General features: G+C 44.0%; 1 long non-coding RNA gene across 1 annotated transcript in view; it reads right to left on the bottom strand.

Annotated features, from left to right (window-relative positions):
• Positions 1-598: 598 nt before the first annotated feature.
• LOC141984248 (uncharacterized) overlaps positions 599-24,544 on the bottom strand; it is a 36,110-nt gene continuing 12,164 nt past the window's right edge. The window contains exons 2-3 of the long non-coding RNA XR_012638703.1: positions 2,385-2,520; positions 599-681 (exon numbers count right to left, since the gene is read on the bottom strand). This is a non-coding gene — a long non-coding RNA (uncharacterized LOC141984248). The remainder of the gene's footprint in view (positions 682-2,384; positions 2,521-24,544) is intronic.

Genomic DNA, 24,544 nt, shown 5'->3' with positions numbered 1-24,544 from the left:
AAGCATAGAATAAGAACACAAGAGAAAAAGAGAGATGAGTGACAGAGAGCAGAACAGGAACTGTGCTTGGAGGGCCATCTGTGGTACTGTGGGTGTAACCTTTGCGGGGGGCTGGAGTTCACTTCCTTGCCCTTCTCCAGTGCCCCGCAAAAATCCAACTCCCTAGAAAAGCAGTTGGAGGCCCAGAATTCAGTCTCTGAGGATTTTCCTCAAGGATTGCCCAGGGTCAGCCTCCCCGCATCCAAGTCCCAAAAAGAACAAAAAGGAATGAACTTAACTAAGTACCAACTTTATAAAACCTCATGATAAAGAAACATAATTTTTTACAACAGAACATGGCTACTTTATAATTCACATACATTAACTTTACAGTTATACATCAGCATAAATAAAAGAAAACAAATGACATCTAAACAGGTCAGTCCCCACAGAAACACTGTGAGCGGAAACTCTGAGTTCCCAAAAGCTTAGGTTGAGTTCACCTGAGTCTCAGAGGCTTTGATCACCAAATCTATGCAGTCTGGGGAGTCAAAATCAACATCTTCCCTCCACTTGCCTGTAGGAATTTTCAGTGGAATCCATGCAGACTCTTCCTTCTCCTCTGCCGAAATCACCGTTAGCTAGTCAGCTCCCTGATTAACCAACCACTCAGTGAAGTATATAGATTGAATTTTAAAAACCCTGCGGCAAAATGCTTCAGAGTTATGGAAAAAACAGCCTGCTTTCTGCTCCTGGACTCAGCTTCTCCCGGACTCAGCTTCTCCCAGCCCACACAGGGCACATGGCCTTTGTAAAGCAGCTGCCTTGACTGCTTGTTCTCATGTAGCCTGAGTCCAGCTACAGGGAACCTACTAAGCATACCCAAAACTGCCACACCCAATTCCAGAAACTTCTGGGTGTGGAGTTAATTGTGCATCTGCCTAGCAACAACGATCCAGACACAACTCACTCCTACCCACCCCCATAATAGAGCCCTTAAAGAGATATCTCCCTATTAGTCATGTGGGTTACGAGATGACAGTCCAACTTACATCTGCAGTGAGACGACGACATGCTATAGCAAGAACGCCATGATAGGATGTGGAAAGGCACGGCAGTAAAGGATGAAACAAATGAAGACCGCCGTGGGAGACAGAGGGTAGGATAGCAATGCTGGGGGCAAGCATGGATAGCAGGAGACAGGCTGCCATCTGAGGGAAGGGGTGGGAACCTGAAAGAAAGAAAACATGCAGAGAAGAAACGGAAAGGGAGATAAAAAAGAACCAAGCAAAGCAGGTTTGATTTTAAAGTGGTGTGCAAATGTTACGAAACGTGTGACGGAGATGCAGGCATACAAACACTTTCGCTGCACTGTGCAGTAAATGTACCCAGTTTACAGTGCAGCTGGGACCTTCAGTTGTGGGAATTAAGCTCCTTGTCCCTTTCCAATATTTTGAGTCAAAATTACCTCACTTCCCAGAGACAGAAGACCTGGGGTGATAGGAGTTAGTGCATAGCAGAGCAGATACCCAGCTGGTATAAATCAGCTTACCTCTGTTTGAGTCAAAGGAGCAATATCAATTTACACCAGGGGAGGTTTTGGCTGCATGTGTTTTGATAGCAGTGTCCAGGAAAAAATCCCTCCCCGCACTTGTCAGGGAAAGCATGTGAGTATCCTGCTGATAATGGCTGTATCTAACACACCTGCTCCACAGCTGGCATGGTTCTGATCCAGATGTGGGCAGGACCTAAGTCTTGTTCGTGCCCTTAGTGCCTGATCCCGTGCCCACTGAAGTCAATGCGAATTTTCCCATTGACCGTAAAAGGAACGGGATTGGCTCCTTGGGAAAGACATGACTGTAACAAGTATACCCTCTTGCAGTGATTACACTCAGCTTGCCAGACAGATTCATTCCAGACATGGTGGATGAGAGATGAAGTTTGAATTTCTACCACACCCACCCAAAATGAACTAAAAGAGCGCCACTCTCTTTCCTTCCTTTCCCCCAACATTCCCACCACCACCACCTAGAAAAGTGCAAAACTCTAATTCGTACAGACCAAATTATATAAACTGACGTTCCAGTTAACAGTCACTTTGGAAATTCCCAAGCCGTGAGCTGTCCTGCAATCTAGAAACTGTGGTTACCAAACATGAGCTAAATCAGAAACTGCTGCACAAAGAGTCTTTGCAAACATTCCTGGGGTCATTGTTTCCAAATAAAGCTTGTAACATTTGAATCCCATGACCACAAGAGCTTATCCGTTGGAGCGAGTAAGGAATATCCAGTGAGTTAGGAAAGCACCCCTTCTCCCCGCACCTCCTTTCCACTCTGACAACACCGTATTGAATCAGGACTAGTAGCAAGGGGCAGGGGTGGGGAGGGGCTGCTGGAAAAGGATACTGATTTACCTGCAGCACTAATGATAACTTCAGGATAACTCTCAGTACATCTTAAATCAAGGTAATTTCCGTATTCCTGTTACTGGTCGCTGTACATCCTGGAAAGCATTTTGAAAGACTTTCCTTAGCGTTCATGCCTGAGGAAAACATTGGAAAGTAACATCTTATCCGCAGAACCAATACCATATGGGTTGCAACACTGCAATATTTTCCCTCTAGAATACCACCTTTCTCCATTGTTAGCAGCAGTATTACCATAGCACATAGAGGCTCAGATCACTGTACAAAAACCATAGTGAGAGTGTGTCTCTGGCCCCTCGGGAGCTTGCAGTTTAACCAGACAAGTATTACCATCCTGATTTTATAGTGTGCAGTCTAAACAGACAAGTATTACCACCCAGATCTCCTGACTCTTAGTCCAGTGTCTGACAAGACCATCCTTGCTCTCGAATGCCCAGCTACTGGGAGATAGGAAGTGAGTTCACTTTCAATGCTCATTAAGGGCTGAATCTAATGCCTACTGAAATCAACTGAAAGACGTCTGTCCTGATTTCACTGGTTTTTAGATGAGGCTCTAAATTCTCCAGGACAGGGACCTTCTCTCACACGGTGTTTGTACAGCACCTTGCACACTGGGTGCCTCAATCTCAGATGGGGCCTCTAGGCACTTCTGTAATACCAACAATGAACAATACTAATACATTCTCAGCCTTTCCGTGCTAGTTCTAATGGTGGACTTCATGATGTAGACACCTGTGCAACTATACTGCATCTTTTACCTAGGGAGGTGGTAGAATCTTCTTCCTTAGAAGTTTTTAAGGTCAGGCTTGACAAAGCCCTGGCTGGGATGATTTAATTGGGGATTGGTCCTGCTTTGAGCAGGGGGTTGGACTAGATGACCTCCTGAGGTCCCTTCCAACCCTTATATTCTATGATTCTGAAAATGATGGTATTTGACTTTGGTCACAACTGTCCTGCTCCATGTTTAAACTGGTGAACCAGTTCCAAAAGATTTCAGATTCCATGGTCTTGAGTCTCATTTACACTAATGCCCTTATACATGGCTCTGGCTCACTCCTAGAGCCTTCTTCGATATCAGTACAATGTTTGCTGCCCTCCAATCCTCTGATACAGGAGCTGTTTTTAATAAGAGATTTCATATTTTTGCCAACAGCTCAGCCACTTCACACTTCTGCTCCTTCCGAACTCTTGGATATAGCATTTGGGCCTGGTGACTTACTGTTTTTTTAAAATTATCAGTTTGCTCCAGAACCTGTTCTCCTGACACCTCATTCTCCGAGACTACCTGATCCATAGTACCAGAAAAGAGCAAGTCTGGGGTAGGTCTCTCCCCAGCATCCTCTGCAGTGAAGACTAATGCAAAGACATCATTCAGCTTCTCCACAATGCCCTTATCTTCCTTAATTGCTACCTTTAGCCCCTCATGGTGCAATGGACCCACCAATTCTTTCACGGACTTCCTGCTTCTGATATACTTAAAGAATTTCCTGAATAGGGATGCTTTCCTAATAAGTCAGGGCCTCTCTGAAGCAAGGAGGTATTAATATACCCACTGGCCACTCTTGGCTGCAAGAAACCTTTGGAACTTCTGGTTTTATTATAAAGGCTACGTAGGACTATAATTGTAATTGTTGGTGAAATTAACACAAATATTTAGTAAACTGAAGTTCATTACCGGCAGATGGTTTGACTCACTGAAAATCAAAACTTACCAGTAGGCTGGCAGTTTGTTTTCAGTAATTTAGGAGGTGTTGGGAAAAGGAATTTATCAGAGAACCGTTATCTTCAGTCTGTTCCAGCCGGAGAGGTTAAAGGAGAATCAGCCAGAGGCAGTGAAGTGTAAATAGGTTTTTTTTTAGTTCCATAGCAGATTGTAGAGCTCTGCAAAAGTAAAAATACCACAAAGATTCCAGGAAAGCAACAAGGATTTGGATAAGTCAGGCTAACACAGACTATTAACTCTCTGGAGTTTGTGGACATAGAGAGAATTCCAAATTTTGCTTGATCAGCTGAAACAATTGAGGGGATAGTTTTATCCAATTTTGTTGCCGGAATTTTAGCAAGAATTTTGTGTCAACAGTAGGGAAGATATATGCCTATAATTGCAAACATTAGGAGAATCCCTGCCTCGCTTTTCTAGTAAGGTGATATGAGCCTTGGAGGATGAAGCATCTTCCAGTGTCAATGAAATTTGGAAGTTAGAAGAGTGCTAAAGGTTTACATTAATACAGACCAAAAGCCAGCTGAAGCACGGGCTTTGCTCATTTTCATTTTAAGGCTGCTTTGGGAGCTTTCCTGTTCAGACTTATTCTTCCAGACCAGCTTGCACGGCTAAGACTGGTGGTTTTGTTGTTTTGTCTGTAAGGGTAGCCTTCAAACTTGTACCTCACAAAACAACAGAGATGAGTATTAATGATCTAATATGCACCCTGTCATGGCGTATTGCTATATTTGTGTCTAGTTATAGAGAATGATTAGCCAAAGCCACATTCTGATTGGCTAAATGGACATTTCTCATGATGTCAAAACTGTGGCCAACTCCTAGCAGTGCACAGCTGATGCCCTTGTCACTGTAACACACACTGGCCTTACACCTTGTGCAGCAATTTACACCTGTGTAAAGTAAGTGTAAAATGGTAGCATTCCGATGGAGGAGTGTGTAAACTCACTGCCCAGCATAAATGACTGCACAAGGACCTTCATGCATCAGGCCTATAAGCTCTAGGCCCATTATTTTAAATGTGGAGTGAGGAGAGAAGAGAACATCGATCTTGGAAGTATATAGTTGTAAGGCACACTCTAGGAATGGGGGCTGAAGAGGGGTAATTTGGTGTGGGTGGGGAGAGAGGGACTGAATGCAAAAAGTGATGGGAGGATGGATAGGTGGAGAGGGTAAGTGGAGAGCCCACTTAATGAAACACTAGAGATGCAGTTACAGGCAGTGGAGGAGACCAGGAGAGGACAGAGTCATAAAAGCTGAGAGGGATAGACAACAAGAAGAAAAGCACAGTCACGGCGTGGTTCAGGGAGGGTGAAGCTTTGCCCTGAGACCAGCCACTGGAGACCATGGTGAGTATAGTTTCAGAGGAGCATGCAAGGTGGAAATCAGATTTGGAGAGGGCCTAGGATGGAATCAAAGGGAAGAATTCCAGGTACCATTTTTGTAGACAGCATGTTTGAGAATTGTGGAGAAGGGGAGAAGAGAGACTGGTTGATACTTTGAGGGTGAGATGAGGTCAATAGTATTATCTTAAGTCAGGGGAGACCAAAGCATGCTTGTATGGAGAAGAAGGAACCTGATGAAAATGAGAGAGCCATCAGAAGTGGGGGGGGGGGGGAGAAAGAGAGACTATAGTACCATATGCTTTTGACAGCATCTTTATCCTGTTGGGCCAGTCACCTGCACATACTACGGAGTATATGGCAAGCCATGAACATCATCCCAGTCCTCCAGTACATCATGTGTAGCATTTGCCCATGTGCATTGGGAAGAGCAGCCATAGAGCCCTATTAAACAGGACGGCTATAAAAATTCATTCTGCAGTGAAGAAAGCAGATTTTGGCAGGTGGCTCCTTCCTCCAAGAGGTTTTGCTGAATAGGCAGGCCATCTGTTTGGGGTGGATGTGGTTCCACAGCAAACCCAGCCAGTTCCCTGCAAATCATCATCCACTGGTAATTGTCATTGTACGGATCTGCAGCTGTTTAATTTTTCCCCTAAAAAATGATAACAATGCTTTAAAGTTAGACACTGGAATAATAAAACCATGTAGGTTTGTACAAAGAAAGCGTGTTGCGGGGGGATTCTTGGGTATGCTGTGTTTATTGTTTTAACTAGTTGTGAACCACAATCTATTTTCATTGTCTCTCTGATCTGCATTGTACATCTGGCTGCCGGTGCTAATGTCAGCTTGGTGGGAAAATTCTCTAGTGGCTTGTGTATGTCAAATCTCTCTGTTTGGCAGCCTTGTATGTAGGTTTGGAGGTTTCCTTTGTTCTAACCTCCCACGGAAGGCTCACAAGTGAAATGCACTTCCATTAAGAAAAGAATCCAAACAGCAAAGCCACAGCAGCCAACTATGTATATGACTGGGAAAAATCAAGAAGCAACATGTCCCTTGGCTTCTATTAACCACTTTGCCCAAACCCATCAAAAGCGTGTTTGTTCATGTCCAATAAAATAGCTCATGTTAGTGGTCAACCCTACTGTTCTGTCCCCCACAAGCCCTTGGGAAGTGTCTGAGGCACTAGGATTGTCTCAAGTTTAACATCTCTATTATGTCTTCTTTAACCATCTCTTGGTGAATGTGGACATACAAAAAAGGGGGAATATCTCAGGCGGTGACCTGCTTTCTTGTGTCAGTTGAACACTTGGCATCTCAACTTGGCTGTTGGAAATAAAGTGGGGGAAGTTTCATATTTTGTCTCTTCTGGCCATGAGCCTCATCCTGGGAGCTGTGCACCTCCTGGGAAATGCTGAACATTTTCAACTCCCAAGATTTACTTCACTGAGGGCTGAAGGCACTCCACATTTATAATGCATTGTTGCTCTTACAGTAACACCCAGAGGCCCCTACTGAGATGGGGGGCACCATTGTGCTGGCTACCATACATATACATAGTAGGAGACCCTGCCCTGAAGAACTTACAATCTAAACCAGAGGTCTTCAATTTGTGGGGCGCGCCTCCCTAGGGGGGTGTGGAGTAATGTTTGGGGGAGCTCCACTCCTGACCCCAGCCCCGGCTGCCAGTCTGCGCCTGAGGTCCCAGCTTCTGACCCCACGCCCAGGGATCTGTGCCCGGGGTCCCAGCTGCCCTCCCCACGCCTGGCCATGGCTGAAGGCCTCAGCCCCTGGCTGAGGGTCCGCTCCTGCTCCTGCCCCCAGCTGTAGCTCCAGCCTCTGCTCCCTTACCCCTGTCCGCCTCCCCCCTCCCAGAGCTGTGGCCCCCCTCCATGGGGAGGGGGGTGTGCAGACAGGGGTAAGGGGGGCGCGAAGGAAAAAGTTTGGGGACCACTGATCTAAACAGATAAGACAGAGAAAGGAATACAATACACAAGGAAGAACTGACGCACACAGAAGTTGAAAGATTTAGCAAGGAAGTCTGTGGCACAGCTGGGAGTTGATCTCAGTATTACAGAATCCCAATCTACTGCCTTAATTACCCATCCTGCCCTTCCAGGACCAGGTAATTTCTATTAAGGTAATTTCTTTGTCATCTATATAGTCAAGCGAGAGAGAGAGAAAAAACACAGCCAAATTCTGCCCTCAGTTACATCTGTGCAATTTCTCTAAGTCAATAACATTGCACCAGTAGAAATGAAGACAAACTCAGTCCATAATTGCTAAGACAATAAAACAGTCATCTGTGGACACAACCTCTGATCTTGACGTCACACACCATTCTATGGGCCCCTTCAGGCTCCCCTTGAAGGTCAGTGTTCTAATACCCACACCCAAGTCTGGGTCATAAATATGGGTCTAACTCATGGAAATTCATAATGCTGTAAAAACAAAGATGATGAGTACCATAATTTAAAGAGAACATTGTTGGTTTTGAAAACTAGGCTATTATATTTATGCTTTATGCGTGGATTTAGAAAATGGAAAACTCAATCTGTCTCTAGACATATGTATATTTTTTTAAATGCGCTTCGTTTAGATTTTCTACTCACTGCAAACCACACAATCCATATTTTTATCTTTTGAGGCTTTGTTAAAGAATTTGGCAGACAATCAGTGATCTGGAATGCTTCAAACACTGCATACGCATAAATGAGCTGTAAATTGGACCTCATTTTCTCTCTCTTGTGACGAGCCGCTCCTCAAGTGCTAGATACAGCACAGTAATTACAACTATACCAATTTTTTTACTCCTGGTTTGGAGTTCATAATAGTGCGAATAACTGGTTTGGGGTTCCCTGATGCTCCTGGAAGAAGAAAAAAAATAAAAAAGCCACACATTTTGGGTTGAACAAAACATTTAAATAAATTTTAGTGAACCCAGAGTTAAAAAAAAATGTTTCAGGTCAACCCAAATGTTTTGTTTAACCCTGTGATGGTCTGTAATTATGGGAAGCATCCCCTAGTGGTGAGGCAGTTGGGCCCTTTTAATGCAGAAGGAGGTGGTTAGGGGAGCTGGGGCCCTCCCATTCCCCTAAGCTGTGACCCAGGGCCCTGTAAGGGTTACCAAAGTTCTGGCACTCAGGAGTGCCTTAAGGCTGCCCTCCCAGAGCCACTTCCTGCCACCACTGTTCCCTCTAAGCTGTGGGCGCTATGATACAGGAGGGCCAGGGAGCAGTGGGAGAGTGCTAGATATACAAGCTCAAGGCTAATTAAGGCGTGGTTCCCTGTAGACTAGGGAAGGTGGCTGCAGGTTAATTGGAGCACCTGCAGTCAATTAAGGCCCTGTTAGGAACCTAATAAAACCCCCTGCGTCAGGCAGACAGAGGAGGAGGAAGGAGAAAGGAGTGGAGTGGAGTGGAGTGGAGTGGAGTGGAGTTTAGTTTAGTTTGAAGGTGTGTCGAGAGATTTGGAAGACCTGAGAATTGGAGTAAGGGAAACCCTGCCCCCCAGCATCTAAGGACTGAGGGTAACCCCACCTAAGGGGGACTAGGGTAAGAAACCCACAGGGGTTGAGAGGGGCTGGGACTCAGAGCGAGAAGCAAACCCAGACCTCTCCCCCTGCTTCCCTCCTCTACCACCTTCCCGGGCTAGTAGCGGGGCCCTCGGCACCCAAGAGCAGGGGCAAAGGGTGGCATCTTAGCTCCCCGCCAAGAAAAGTGCAGGACCCACTAAACTAAAATCGGCCATCTTGCCACAGCGCGCACACAGATCCTAAACACTGCGCGCACAGAAATGTGCACAGAAGCACAAACATTTGCACAGAAGAAATTTTTTGCGCTCACAGCCTGTCAAAAATTAGAGGGAACATTGCCTACCACCCAGTCTCTCCTCAGAGTTTTGCAGTCTGTTCTGAAAAGGTAATAGAAAAAGGTGCTAACTGCACCTTAAGTCTGTCTGAGCCCACCAGGTAGGTACCTCTTCTCCAAGAGAAGGCTTCTGCAACAGCCCTCCTCAGGATCTCCCAGGGCAGGTCTTCTTCCCTGCCTTGTCAGCCCCGTTCTGAGCTTCCTGGCTTCCTTTTAAGCTCCACCTCCATCTGGAGCATGGTCTGTAGGTGAGGCTTGGTGGAGTCATCTGGGCCCAGAGTTACTCTTTAGCCCCTTCAGTTCTCTCGTGGGCTTTATATACCCCATCGCAAACCCAAAAAGAAATGTTTTGTTTTAGTTTTAAGCTTTTTTTTTTACACTGAATATATATATTTTAATAAAATTGAAGTCAATTTCAAAGTCAAAAGTTTTGAATAAAAAAATAAATTTTAAAATGTCAAAAGTAAGCTTTTGTTTGTTTGTTCTTTTGTTCAGGTTTTTCTTTTTTTTTTTAAACCAAAACAATTTGGCAAGCTCCACACAAATTTACAAGACATGTTGGCTGACCCAAATCTTCATTATTCAACCCAAAAGTTTAATCCAGCTCTATTTATAACTTCTATAAATCTGGAGAAATCTTCTGAAAATGGCCACTGAAAGCTCATGCAAAATTTTATTTCATCCACGATTGCAAATAACTCACTTTCATGCCAAAACTCCACTGGAAATTTTTAAAAACCTCAAAGAAAAGTAGAGGGTGGCACCAGCGCTTAGTCCAGTGGATTAAATACTAAACCATTCTATACTGTCAGTGGCAGAGGCAGGGACAGAATCTAGAAGTTCCTTGTGCCAATGACCCCTAGCTAAATTCAGTAGGTCAGGAAGGTTTTAGGATACTGTTGGGCTTAGAATAATTTGCCATTATTATTTGTTAGGTAAACAATATTAACAATCATCCTGCCGGTCATATGCCTGATTCACCAGAGAACAATGGCCACGACTAGGAATGTCACCTGACCTTTCCAAATCCTCACAACAAGCATATTAATATTTAGCTACCTTCAATAGCTGTGTGGCCAATTAAAATCCTGTATATTTCTGGATTTCACTTTAGATTTAGAGATAGACGGCCCTGGTCTTTGTGCAAGGGGGACAATCACAGGCCTGTCCCATCCACATGAACCCACAGAAGAGATTAAACACCCCCAACAGGGTGGGGTTATGGCTCTCCACTCCTATATGCCAGCCCACGAAGCTCACTGGTCATCCTGGGGAAACAGACTACAGGCGTGCCAAGGGAGAGTGCATCTTGCTCACTCTGTGTACTGGAGTTGGGAGAATGCATCCGGTAGCATAATCCTTCTTCGGGCTCCTGCTCCAGGGGTGCAGCTCCACCCTGCTGCCCGAGCAGGGCTTTCCCTCACTGCCTCAATCTAGTCCCTAGAAATTTACATTCAAGAAGGGAGAGTGACTTTCATGGCAGCCAATGTAGCCCTCTATGTTGGGCATAGGACCAGAAATCATGGGACCCGAGTCTGAGCCCTGGTTTTGACACTACATTGCTGTGTTACCGTGGGTAAGTCACTTAAATGGGTTAAGCCAATATCATTCAGGCACTGAATAAGACACACCATGGTCCAGTTCCCAAGCGTATTGGACAATTACCGCTGCAACTGGCATCCTTGTTGGCACCCTCTCACTGCCTCCAGGAACGTATTAACAGGAAAGGGTGGAGAATTCTGATCTACAATTCCCTGTGCTACATGGCCTCTTTGAGGGTAGATAGATAAATAATTTCACCAGCTGGGTGAGATAAGATCCAGACATAGACCAGGGTGACATCAGTATATTAAAAGTACTGTGGCCTATAACTCCTCACCAAGCCTCCTATCAGCTTCATATACATGTTGACTAGGACATTAGAAGAGAGAAACCCTGCCTAACTCCCATCAAACTAGCAACTGCCCCTCAGAATCTCTCAGGAAGAAAAGAACAGAGTCATATTCCATCTACCCTTACAAGGGGCCACAGACATTTCACCTCTACCTCACGGTCAACAGCTGGCAAACCTGAAAGAACCAACTTGGTCATCTGATCATCATCCATTGCCAGTAAGAAATAATTCATCAATGAAATTAGCACGGTTGTTACTTTACCAAGAGTGGAACTAGTTCAACCCAGGTCAACTCCACATATTGGTTGCTTTGTCACAAACCTTCCAGCAACTTCTCGCACCACCCCAAATATGGGAGGAGGGACTTGCTGTCATTCTCCAGCAACTCAATGCCTACTGCTCCCATGGTAGCTTTTGCAAGCAAGGACAAGCATGGATCCGTGCCAATATCAAAGCTCTCCAAGCACCTTCACTAGCCATGCACAAGTAATGAATACTTGGTATTTATCCCCTTATACTGTTGTTCTGCCACCACAGATAGATAGCTTTGTCCAGATGTGGGAAGATTACCTTATATGACTCCATAAAGAAGTGCAAACAACCCCGTTTAACCAGGATGTCCTCCTCTGGACCAGTTTCACTGTTTCAGCAGAAAACAGAGAACAAGCATTTTGGGAGGTTTTTTTGTAAACTGTTTATGGTTAAGATTTTCTGCTTTTCAAAAGCTAAACCTGAATGTTTTGATTTCAAAAAGAAATAATGTTATCGAAAAATGTTTTGTTTCCAAGTTCTCATTTTTTCCAGTGAAAAACCAGAACATTTTGATCAAAATGAAAATTTTCTGTGAAATTTGCTTTTGATCGGAAAGCCATATTCCATAGAAACACATTTGGATGGGAAAAAAAGCTTGCAACCAGCTGCAATAATGCTATAATGAAGGCAAAGACTAATTTCTCCACCTCCTGCACAGTCATGGCCTAGAACTCCAAAAACTATATAACACAACTGGTAGACTTGGTACACAACTTCTACCTGTGAAACACTCACTTTATATTGAAAAGATTCTCAGCCAGGGCTATAATAGTCTTAATATGAAAGGCCCAGATTATCAGGATTCTGATTTCTACATGCACATAATTTGTGTCTCCATCTGTCCTCACATATGAAACCTGCATCTGATGATGAGCATTTATGCATACAAACTGGGTTTGGGAGGGGGAGCCTTGCAGATACAAAACGGTGCTTTTGACCATGAAAATGAGTACACACACAGACTATTGGCTTGTCCTCTCAAAGGAAAATCTAATCCAAAATTGTGGACTAAGTGACCTCAACAGAAGGAACCTGATTTCCTATATAGGGATCATGGAGCCGTGATGAGAGAGCGTGCGACCAAGAGTCAGGATCCGTTTCTGGAGCGGTAACTGGCCTGCTGTGTGACCTTGGGCAAGACACTTCTCTGTGCACGAGTTTCCTCCTCTATAAAACAGGAGCAAAGAGAATACCAACCTGCCTCCCAGTGGTCTATGGAGGCTTAATCCATTGTGTGGAAAGCAATTTGAGATCCACAATGGAAAAGTGTTATAAGAGTGCAGAGTGCCATTATTTAATTGTAATGTAACAGTTATACTGGTGACAGCCCTTCAGTCCCATCACCTGTCCTCTGAGCTGTCTAGTCACCTTGCCCAAAAGCTACCAGCATAATTTGTGATATAGCTAGTGCTAAACAGAAAACAGCAGTACGACTCGGGCATCATATCCTGCAAACAGACCATGATGTGTTAATTTTATTCACCAGGTATTATATTGCACACACAGATTGGGTAAGAACCAAATGGGAAGAAGATTGAAGGGGAAAATAGTGCCGATCAAAGTAAGTAACGTTTCATGGAATACTGGAAATTTAATTTTGCGCACATCACAGCCATTTCAGCAAAACCTTCGCTAAGAGAACAGTTGCACTAAGAATGTCCCATAAATGAAGATGGTATCTCATTAGATCCATCAACTCCTTTTAAATCTGTTTTCTCTCTCTCAAGTTTTTCATTACCACCATAAGACATTCATTTTGCAATGTAAGGATGAAACATATCATAGCCCCAGTAAAAGAGAAACAGAGTAGTTGCCAAGACTTAGCAAAGCTCAATGAATCCTGAAGTTTTTTCTGATCCAATTCCAGCTTATAAATGGTCAAAGCTTTGCAAACTTTATGGGACATCTGCAGGCCTTAGACAATTTATGTTTAAAGTGTTGTGTCAGATCTTTAAATCCTATTTTCACTGAAATAAAATAGTGGGTAAAATTTATGCTTTGCAGAAATTTCTCTTACAATCCAGTTTTATCACAGTGAAATTGTGACAAACATACCGGAGGCCCTTGGTTTTCCTCTGAGCTCTTTCCCGTTCTCCCCACCATCCTCTCAGCATAGATTTGGTGGCTAAGGTCCTTTCTGGACACAAAAAGTGACCAAAACCTTAATCTAAATCTTAAACCAAACAAGAAGCAAGCTTTGAGCCGGGGGTTGGACAAGATGACCTCCTGAGGTCCCTTCCAGCCCTGATATTCTATGATTCTTCAAACCCCAACACTTTCGTTACAATACTTTTCTTCATTGTTTTTAGCCTTTCCAAGCACTGGGTGATAATGGAAGCAAAAGAGACAAAATACCATGAAAAAGCCTGTTCTCATGAGATTCCATCTCATTTTTTGTAGACCCAAAGGATTCAGATAGCTTGGATACACTATGCATCCTAATGTATGGGTATGAATGAAAGTAAGGGACAAATCCTGTTTGTCTTGCTTACTCAAGTAATACCAATGAAGTCAAAATAACATAGGGACATCAGCTGTGACAGACACTTACACAGAGACCTCTCAAGACGTGCACATGCTAAGCACCGTCAGATATTTCTAACGGAGTGATACACAAATGTGTCATTTATGGGTTGAGTTCAGGTCTCCATTTACTTGATGAATGTTCAGCGTCTACATTTTTTTAGTTCCAAGAGATTTGGTAAATTTAACATCGATAGAAAGAAGCAATGTAGCAAAGTATGTTGAACAACATTAATATTTATTGGCATAAAGGTGCCACCTATTGTCATGATGACCAGTGTGAGAGTAGCTTTAAAAGGCTCAATTGAAAAGTGTACCCCTTTTAACTCTATCTATGGATCGTTTTTAATGACCCATCCCCAACAAGTAAATATTTCTACGCATATGTATGTGGGGATTTTTGTTAATGGCACGGATTATAATTTAACCAAATGTGGTCAGTGTTATGAATGTTTTAAATATATTTGATATTATCCTAGACAGTAAATGTCAAATATATAAATAGGCTTGGAAATGACAGTAAACATACAATTTCACCATACACGCACAAGCCAATGGAAAAATATTTCCGTCACCACTGATCGAAACTTACAGATACACAAAATAAGAAAACTGCTGCTTGAGACTTATTAGAGTTGATGAAAGGATATTTACTTTGCATACTTGTACGCGTGATGGTGGCAATGTGTATTCTAATGGTTATACATTTTTGAACCTCAACATCAAATCATCATCTGGTTTGGTAAATCTGCTCAGGTTTACAAAGGCTGGTGTAAATCCACTTGATGAAGTGGTGAACCAATTAATAAGCTTGCACTGCTTGTCTTGAGCAGTGCAAGACGGTATATTTCTGAGGTACAAGGCTGGGAGCTGGGGGGATTCGGCTGGTGTCTGTCTGATGAGTGGCTCTGTGAGCATTCGTGCAATCTAGCTGGCTGTGGGGCTCCACATGCGATTGTGCTGAGTGATGACAGCACCTGGAGGGGGTTGCTGCTTGTCACTGGCAAAGCACTGTGAGAGACAGACCGGTCTGGAGAGTTAAGGGGACACAGCAGTCCCACAGTCCCAGGCTGCACCCCGGGGATCCCGTCACAGAGTCATTGGAATAATACGTTACTAACGCTGCTCAAAAGCATTGCTTTGCCCTAGTAGCGATGGTACAAGAAAACTAAAATCCTCATTGCAAAGCATTGGCTCTGTTGTATCCCCTAATTTTTGATTTGCATTTTGGATACAGACACAGTTAATAGGTAGAGAACAGATTTTTTTTTTAAATAAATGGTGATCATTAGAGATGAGAAACACCATTAACGATATGGGACTATCAAGCTTCTCTGACTGTCAGAAGGGTGAATCTGCATTTTTACTAATGGGATATAACAAAGATCAGGTACAAAAAGCTGTGTTATGACCAGCAAGTGTCCATCCTTATCTTCAATAATAGTTAAATATTTTGGAGCAGGACCACCCAGCTGCTGCTAAGACTAAAGAAACGTCCATTGCCAGTGGTGCGGGTTTGTTTGTTTTGTTTTGTTTTGTTTTTTCTAATAGTATTCTGAAAAGAAGGAGCATTTTACTGCGTGTTAACAGATCAATATCTGCTTCTTTTGAACCAACAGGGTCTTAACATTAAGATTAACAGTCTCTGTGAACTGGACAGGCACTCAGACACCATAGCAATGGTCAACCTTCTAAAAACCTAGAGGGATGCAAAGGATTAGCTGGGTTTCATTTCATTTCATTTGATCGTTCTGTGTTGCATAGACTGTGAGACCAAGAACTACTGAACTAAGGTGTTCAAACCATCTTGTACACTACTTAAAAACAGTCAGGGTACAGACTGACCTGGTACATGGTCAGCAGCAGTTTTTCTTTAGTGACTCATATAATCCTGCTATCTTTGAGCTTTCAGGTGTGATTGGTTTTTTTTTGGGGGGGGGGGAAGGAAGGGGTAGTGGGGTTAAGACACATTTCTAGCCCAAAGAAAACCTACCAAATATGTAGTGATGCAATGCCGACTTACTGAGTCTGCAGACAGAAAGAAACAGAAATTCTAAGGCAGTAGAGAGCGATCCCCATTCTCCTCAAACGGAACTGAACATGGAAATCTAAAGGTCAGCATTGTTAGCTGATTAGAATTCAAAACAGCCTTGACAAATTAGAGATTTAGTCTGAAATCAACCCAATGAAATGTAATAAAGACAAGTGCAAAGTACTACACTTAGGAAGGAAAACATCAAATGCACAGCTACAAAATGGGGAACAACTGGCTAGGCAATAGGACTGCTGAAGAGGATTTGGGTGTTGTAGTGGATCACAAACTGAACATAAGTCAATAACGCAATGCCATTGCAAAAAGGCTAATATTCTGGGTGTATTAACAGGAATCTTGTATATAAGACACAGGATGCAGTTGTCCTGCTCTACTCAGCACTGCTGAGGCCTCAGCTGGAGAATTGGGTTCAGTTCTAGGAAAGATGTGAACAAATTGGAGAGATACCAGAGGAGAGCAACGAAAATGATAAGATTTAGAAAACCTGACTGATGAGGAAAGATCAAATAAACTGGACATATTTACCCTTGAGAAATGAAGACTGAGGGTGGACCTGATAACAGTCTTCATATATTTTAAGGGGTATAAAAAAGGACAGTGATCAGTTGTTCTCCATGTCCACTGAACATAAGACAAGAAGTAATGGACGTAATCTGCAACAAGGGAGATTTAGATTAGATATCAGGAAAAACTTTCTAACTATAAGGGTGTTTACTGGAATTTGCTTCCAAGGGTGGTTGTAGAATCCCCATCACTGGGGTTTTTAAGAACAGGCTGGACGAACACCTGTCAATAACGGTCTAGGTTACTTGGTCCTGCCTCAGTGCAAGGGGCTGAACTTGATGACCTCTCAAGGTCCCTTCCAGCCCGACATTTCTATGATTCTACAATTCCGTGGTCTTTTTAGCAGAAACAACCAAATATTCCAGGACTGTGGGTTTGAGTGTGTGGAGCTGCCAGTAGGGTCACCACTCTGATCCCAAAAGACAGAACAACCGAACCAGTAGCTATTTGACTGTTAACTCTTCCAATCAGAATAATTCTATACTCGGTCGTTATTCTTCTAAGGCTAAGCTATAGTTCTGGAATTCTAAAAGTAAAAGTAACCCTGAGATTCCTAACTGACAATGTTAGCAGGAGGCAAAAAAAAAATGCTTGTTTTAATTTGGCTGCCCTTTACCAAACAATATTAGTATTATTTAATATAATTGTTTAGATTTATGCAGCAATGAAAAAAGCCCCATACAAAAAGTTTTAGGTGCTCTAATGATTCATTAGATTTATAGTCGCAGATATCAACCAATTGACAGAATTAAATAATCATAAAAAATCATTTTAAAAAAAATCAACATTTTCCCATGGAAAATCGATATTCCAGAAACCACATTTTCTGTCAAGAAAACATTTCAGTGGAAAATTCCCAACTATCTCTTGGATGAACAAGTTCCACAGTCCCGGAGATAATGGATGGCTGTGGGAACGAATAGTGAGGTAAAGACCCAGGACGCCAATTGAAATGTGCCTTAGGTCATTCATAACCAAAAGGCACTATTGGCTGAAGCCCATGCAGCTTTACTTGTGTGTACGGTATATTAAACCTCTAAAGAGGTTGGGATAGGAGGCGTCTCAGGGCTTGGGGCATATTTCAGAGGTAATGATTGAAGTAACCTCATTTTGGCTCTGCTAACTAACCAATATGTAGCACCAGCAGATTTCAGCTCAGCTGGTAATTCCCTTAATGAACTTGTTGACTTGTAACTATCAGCAGATGAGATAAGAAGCCCATTTGTTTACCTTTCGGAGAGACAGATTTAATGAGAACAGCTGTTCTTAATATCATCATCTAACCCTGAATTTGACCAACTAATGGAAATCCTGGTGACAATGCCAAAGCACACGTCTTAATTGTTGACGCCGCTTTTACTTTTTGCAGTAAAAATATAAATCAATAAGCCAGTAACTAAAATTATAAAATCCTAAGTGAGATCTTTATGCTTTGGCTCTTGCCAACAGATAAGAGTGGAGTTTAAGAACCATAAATGGACTCTTTTCAACTGCAATGGAGCTATAAGTTGTTTTTGGAATTCATGTGTCCAGCCCTACAGCTCTTCTATGAGAGCTCTGTACCCATAAAAGCAGCCCTGTTGGCTTCCACTAATCTTTACATGGATAGTCCTATTGACTTCAGTGGAACTGCTTGCGTGAACAGTAAAGATTGCTCATGTCACCAAGGGTCCTAGACCTGGATCCCCAAAGGTATTTAGGCTCCTAACTTCCACTGATCTGAAGTTAGGAGCCTAAATAGCTTTGAGGATCTGGGGCTTATACCCTTCCCAGAGGCTCTGGGCTAGATCTGCAGCTGTGCCCAAGGTCTGCAGATGGGGGCAGTGCAAAGGAGCCAAGTGTAGCTCCTTCATCCTGTTCAATGCCAGCCTTGGCATTTGCAAGATTATGAGCAGCCCAAAGGGGACTCTAAAGTACACGTGTTGGCTAGGGCCCCATGGGCACAAATGCCAGCCAAGAATAGCCAGAGCCTAGTAGTGCTCCATCCTTGCATCTTCCCTACCTCTCCCCTTTTGACAAATCCTTTATATTTGGGGATGCAGGAGAAAGTAGCATTGGAGAAAGTTACCTTGATTCTGCTGGGGACTCCCCACCCTGGTGACTCCCCACTCAGCTGGTGAGATCTGGAAGCCTTGTAGCCCTTCTCTGCTGCTGGAGAGGAGCAACGGGGCAAGAACTCCAAAGGGAATCTGACCCGACAATTCTTTCTGGAACTAAAAGTAACAGTTGATATGTCTGTTAATTAAGCTTCCTAAACCGATGGTAAACCCCAGACGCGGTAGACTGAAGGAGCAGACAAACAGTCTTGCTAAGGAGGAAGAATAATCAGAAAAAAAATGGGAAATAACTTGAATGTGTCCAATACAATTTCTATTGTATGCTCTCTATCTCCACCAGCTATGTGCTTTGCACCTTCTTTCACAGCTGCTCCTTGCATTTGGAAGAGCAACCTACTTCCTTCCTTGCCGTCTTTAATTCTTCTTCCGCCCCCCCATGTTGGGCAAAACCTTCCCATGCTGATTATGGACTTGGTATCCAATGTGCCTTTTGCCATTGTACTGTTGTAGCACACTTGTGTATTCCTTTCATGTTGTTTTGTGCTCCCAAATTACCTCCATATGAATTCAACTGGGCTCAGCTGTTATCTTTCCATGTGTTTTGTGAAGCAGATCTGCACCCCTCTGTCATGCATAGATAGGTCCAAACCAAAGGATTAGATCCAAACCCCTTTGAAGCATGGAGAAGGAGAGGGATAGCTCAGTGGTTTGAGCATTGGCCTGCTAAACCCAGGGTTGTGAGTTCAATCCTTGAGGGGGCCATTTAGGGATCTGGGGCAAAAGTTGGGGATTGGTCCTGCTTTAAGCAAGGGGTTGGACTAGATGACCTCCTGAGGTCCCTTCCAACCCTGTGATATTCTGTGAAGATTGGATCGGGATCTGGAGCCAAGCTTTCCAGCTCAGGCTCATCTCAGTAAAGTAGATCCTCAGCAGAATATTGCCCAAACCAGGGCAGCTGCCAAGACGACTTATATTTCTGCACCAGTTCTACCCCCCAGCAGTCCAAATATTCCCTGGCCTGGAGCCACACTGTTAGGGAACTGCTGTATCTCCCTAAGAGCTGTGTTTGCCACTGCCTGCAAAAGTGTTTCCATAGGACTAGAGAAGGGGGGGGAGGTATTGATAAAGCAGAGTCCCCACCAACTTACATCAACCTCTCTTTCTCTAACCCCTCTCACACTGGGGACCCTGACGTGCACGGCTAAGTCTCCCAGAGGGCGAGGTGCCTGAGCCCCTTTCTGCAAGGAATTGGATGGTTTCCACACAGATGATCTGCAGCCATAACAATTGGGGAATTAATCTGCCCCATTATTCATTAAAGCTGGGGGAACAGGTAATTATACCCCAGTTTAACAGCAGAACACCCCTCTCCGCCTGTTCTCAGCGGAGCAGCCTAATGAACCATTTCTACAGTTCAGCATGATTTGACCTCCGTACAGCATGGGGAACGTAACAGGATGTTCAGTGCAGCGATTGTCATGTCCGTGGGGGCCGCAGGCCAGACATTAAAAACACACAGCATTGTCTGCATGGCAAAGGTGCAGATTTCTGTGCCTTGCCCAGGCACAGAAAACTGATGTCTGCTCATTGTTTGCTTTACAGAGAATCCACCTTTTTGATCAGTGGGGCAACGCTCTAAGTGCCTGAACCTACAAAAGCATCCTCTCCTGTGGACCCTCTCTCTCACACTGAGTGACACTGGACTATTGCAAGGCAGGTGCCCTCCTGGCTTCAGTGGGGTTCCATAAAGGGGTCAGGGTCCTTTTGTGCAGATTCTCCCTGGTGCTACTATTTTATTACTACGCTGAGTAGTGGGGAGGGTGGTATTTTGGTTAGGGCACTAAGCCAGGACCAAAGAATTCCAGCTTCAAATCCTGGCTCAGCCACAGACGCCTTGGGTAAGTCATTTAAGCCCTGTGCTCCAGTTTCCAATCGCTTGCTTTCATGTACTATCCCTCTCTCCCTCCCTTTGAGTGTCTTGTTTATGTAGTACGTAAGCTCTTCGGGGCAGGGACGGTCTCTTACTGCATGGTTGGACAGCACCTACCACAGTAAATTCCCATGTCAGCCTCTAGTCACTACTGTAATGTAAATAATAAGAACATTCCATCGCATCCACGGCCTGGTCCACACACAGTTTTGTACTGGCCCAACTAGGTCAGTAGGGGTGAGATTATTTTACTAATATTACAACTCTTTATTACTTGTGTAACCCTTCCGCCCGTCAGAGTTGGCAGCAACAAGGGCCGGGTTCAGTATCTAGGGGTTCCATTCCAATAAACACAATGCAAAACCGGCTCGAGCACCCACCCAGTGACCTTGGACAAATATATACCACCCCCGCCGGGCACCTCTAAGAGGCAATACTTCCCCTCTCGCAAGCACAGAGTCTGAGTGTAGCAAAAGCCTTTTAAGAAGAGAGAGAAACAATGTGGCATTACACCACCAACAGGATTCATAACACAACCCATGAGCAAAACCCATCCCAAGCAAATTGGGCTGTGTTCTTTCCCTTTGGTTCTTGAGTCCAGCAACCCAAAAGCCACCCAAAGTCCCAAAAGTCCAACAACCCAAGTCTCTGTCCCTAGTCAGTACAGCCCCAGAGTTTGAAAGTTTATCTGCAGAGTTTTACCTCCCAACCTGGGTGGAAATGGGAGGGTTAAGGGGCACCTTACGTGGTCCGAAGCGGATTGCCCCACCTCTTCGTGGAGCTCCGCTCTGCTCTACCAGCTGTCCCATGAATCACTCTGCTCTGCCAGCCCCCCTGTAAGCTGCGCCAGCTGTCCTGCAAACTGCTCCACTCCACCAGCCGCTCCGCTCTGCCAGCCATCCCATGAGCCGCTCCACCCGTCCCGCGAACTGCTCCACAATATATCTTCAGGCCCCCCCACTACTTAACACAACACTCAGTGATTTCAGCTCTTAGTCATTTTAGCTCTGTCATGATTTCAGCTTGTAGTAGGGGAGCCTCAGTGCTGGTGCACCATTGGCCCAAAGTGAATTCAGCAGCCTGTAACTAGATTCCTAATGAAATCAAAATTAGCTCTGATAATCCACAGTGGAGAGAGGAGGAGGAGGAGGTGGTGGAGGTGCAATTGGCATGTAGGGCCCTCACCAGGGGCCCATACCACCCGGTATTAATACCTGTCCCCAGCCTCTCTCAATTCACTGAATTTCGGAACCCATGTTCCTTGCCTAGCGAGTGCTACTTAGTTGATGGCAAGTCCCTCCATCATAACAAAAGGCCAAGTACAGTTCCACTGTCCTTGATTCACATAATCAGGATAACAACAATTTATTCTTCCTGCCCCAATAACAGAGAAACTGGGGATCCCACAGCAGCCAAAGTGACCATTTGGGCAGCTATGGACTCATGCTAGGTGGGTTGGGTGTGCCTATGCAAATGAGATCAGCCCCTGAAGTTCTTTTCCACAACTTGCCACAACTCACCACCAGATGTCAGGGTGGAGCTCATCCTGACTCTGCCTACACTTGTATTACCAGCGCATGGACCACGACCACACTGCGCTAGATGCTGTAGAAGCAGAACTAAAAGGCACTGCGTTTACACAATCCCTAGTGTGAACATAGTTATAGCAGAATAAATGAGCCGTACACAGGCATAGTTTATTCTCCTTCCCATACGGGAATAAGCTATACTGGTATAAGCATATATACCAGTATAACTGCTTCTGCCCTGGGTGGGAGGGTTATTATATTGTTTTCACTATACCAGTATAGTTAAAACAGTACAACTATTGTGTGCAGACAAGATCTGAAGTGTGTTCCAGAGGTATACATAAAACTCCACAGAGATTCAAGCATCACAGGGCCCATAGTTAGATGGAGAGGGACTATGCTGATGCAAGACTGGCACTGCTGTAAAGTGACTGGTTACTTCACCACCACAACCCAGCAAAACACAGATCCCATCAAACACATTACATATTCTTGCTGCTGCAGCTTTGAAATTAACCAAAACACGGAGGGGAAAAAACCAAATGAATCTAGCAAGTGGCTGTCGGTTACAGTTACGTGTTTATTTAGTGTCTCTTTTGTTGGATTTAAATGGATGGCATTGTCAAGCAGGGTCAACAAGTTTCTTCCTTTCTCTTTATCGATCCCCCCTTTCTTCCCCTAGCCCTTTTCTCCACAAAATCCCGTTTCCACCTCGAATGGAACTTCAAAAAAGCAAACAATGATTACAAGTCTGCCGCTCGCATGGAATTTTTGCCACTTGACATTCAACTGGATTTCTGTTTGGCACTGTACATTACAGTTATATTCTTGGCAAAGGAGACCTAGAACTAGTGACATTTAAAAAAAAACAAAAACCTTCTTTTGCTTTGTTTTGTCCCCTACTTTCCTTCCACAGCCAAAAATCACAATTTGCTCCACAAAGAGAACACTCAATAAGTCTCCGTGAGTCTGCCTCCTCCATTTATTTGCATTGTATAAACCACCGTAAATCTAACCCTGCATTTTAATTCCACTCCAAACCTAGGCTTTCTGCTCGACTGACATAATCGCACAATGGACACTGTCTATTATATACAGCAAAACATGCCGCCTGTCGAGCTTACGCTAATATGAAATTAAGCGGGAAAAATGCTTTTGTCCACTATTTCCAACTAGAGAAATAACACGCCCAATAACGCTCTCATTCTTGCATGATTTCCTATTAAAAACAGGACCACAAAGTATGCCTTTTATACAAACATCAGTTGAGAGTTGTATGCTACCAGATCAGAAACCTTTTATAACAAAGTTTGCCTCTTTCAAAAGAGTTGTAAAATTTAGAACTCCAAAACCCAGGCCTGCTCTATGAAGACATTCAACAGCCTGACGTGTAAGTAGGCAGAGAGTGCGGATCTAAAAATCAAATGCTTTGCGTCGCTATTTGTAGCCAGATTCTTCCCTCTCCAACAATAGACATGCATGATCCTCCTGCTGTAGTTGCATATCAAAATCTGACATCAGAACAATTATGGATGAAATGCAGCCCCATTCAGAAGGCCAGCGTAAGATCAACGCACAACTTAAGTCCGCAAAATAGCACCGCATAGGCTTCATGCTGGTTCTCGGCCCAGGGTGAAATTCACCCGGCAAGAATTTTAAATGGATGAACTAAAGACCTGTGGACAGGTCTACACTACAAAGTTGCATCAGCGTAGCTATGTTGGTTGGCGGCTGGGCTGTGGAAAAAAAAAAAAAAACACTATCCCTGGCCAACATAGAGATGTCAGCAAAATCCCCAGTGTAGGCGTAAGTGGGAAGAATTACTCAGTCGGCTGCACTAATGTCGTTCGAGAAGGTGGTGTTACTCTTCTGGCAGAAAAACTCCTTCTGTCAGCAGACCCTGCATCTACACTATGGGGCTCTGCCGATGTTGCTATACTGGCAAAGCAGCTAGAGTGTAGCCAAGGTATAGTATTGGGAGAAGAGGTGCTGGGAAGAGCTCTGTGCCAGCAAACGGGCATTTATAAGATTACAGCTATCATGGTACAATTCACTACAAGGTGCTCCACCAAACACAGGGCTATGATCCAAAGCTACCGAAGTCAATGGGAGTCTTTTCACTGACGTAACTAGGGTTGGATTAGACCCTAACGTTGCATGATGTAAAATAATCTACAAACTGGGTACAAGTCCTGCTGCTCCCACAGTGAATCATAAGATCGTACCTTACACTGATAGGATGCTGTGGCAATGTGCCTGTATGAATTCACTCCGGTAATCTCTCATTAACTATATTTTTAACCTTAAAGACATTACACCTTGCTATTGAAATACAGTCAATAGTCCTGT

Source organism: Natator depressus, chromosome 3, assembly GCF_965152275.1.
Source record: "Natator depressus isolate rNatDep1 chromosome 3, rNatDep2.hap1, whole genome shotgun sequence".
In the NCBI taxonomy this organism is placed as follows: Eukaryota; Metazoa; Chordata; order Testudines; family Cheloniidae; genus Natator; species Natator depressus.
The sequence above is the reverse complement of the archived record's forward strand: the minus strand, read 5'-3'. Positions and strand labels throughout refer to the sequence as shown.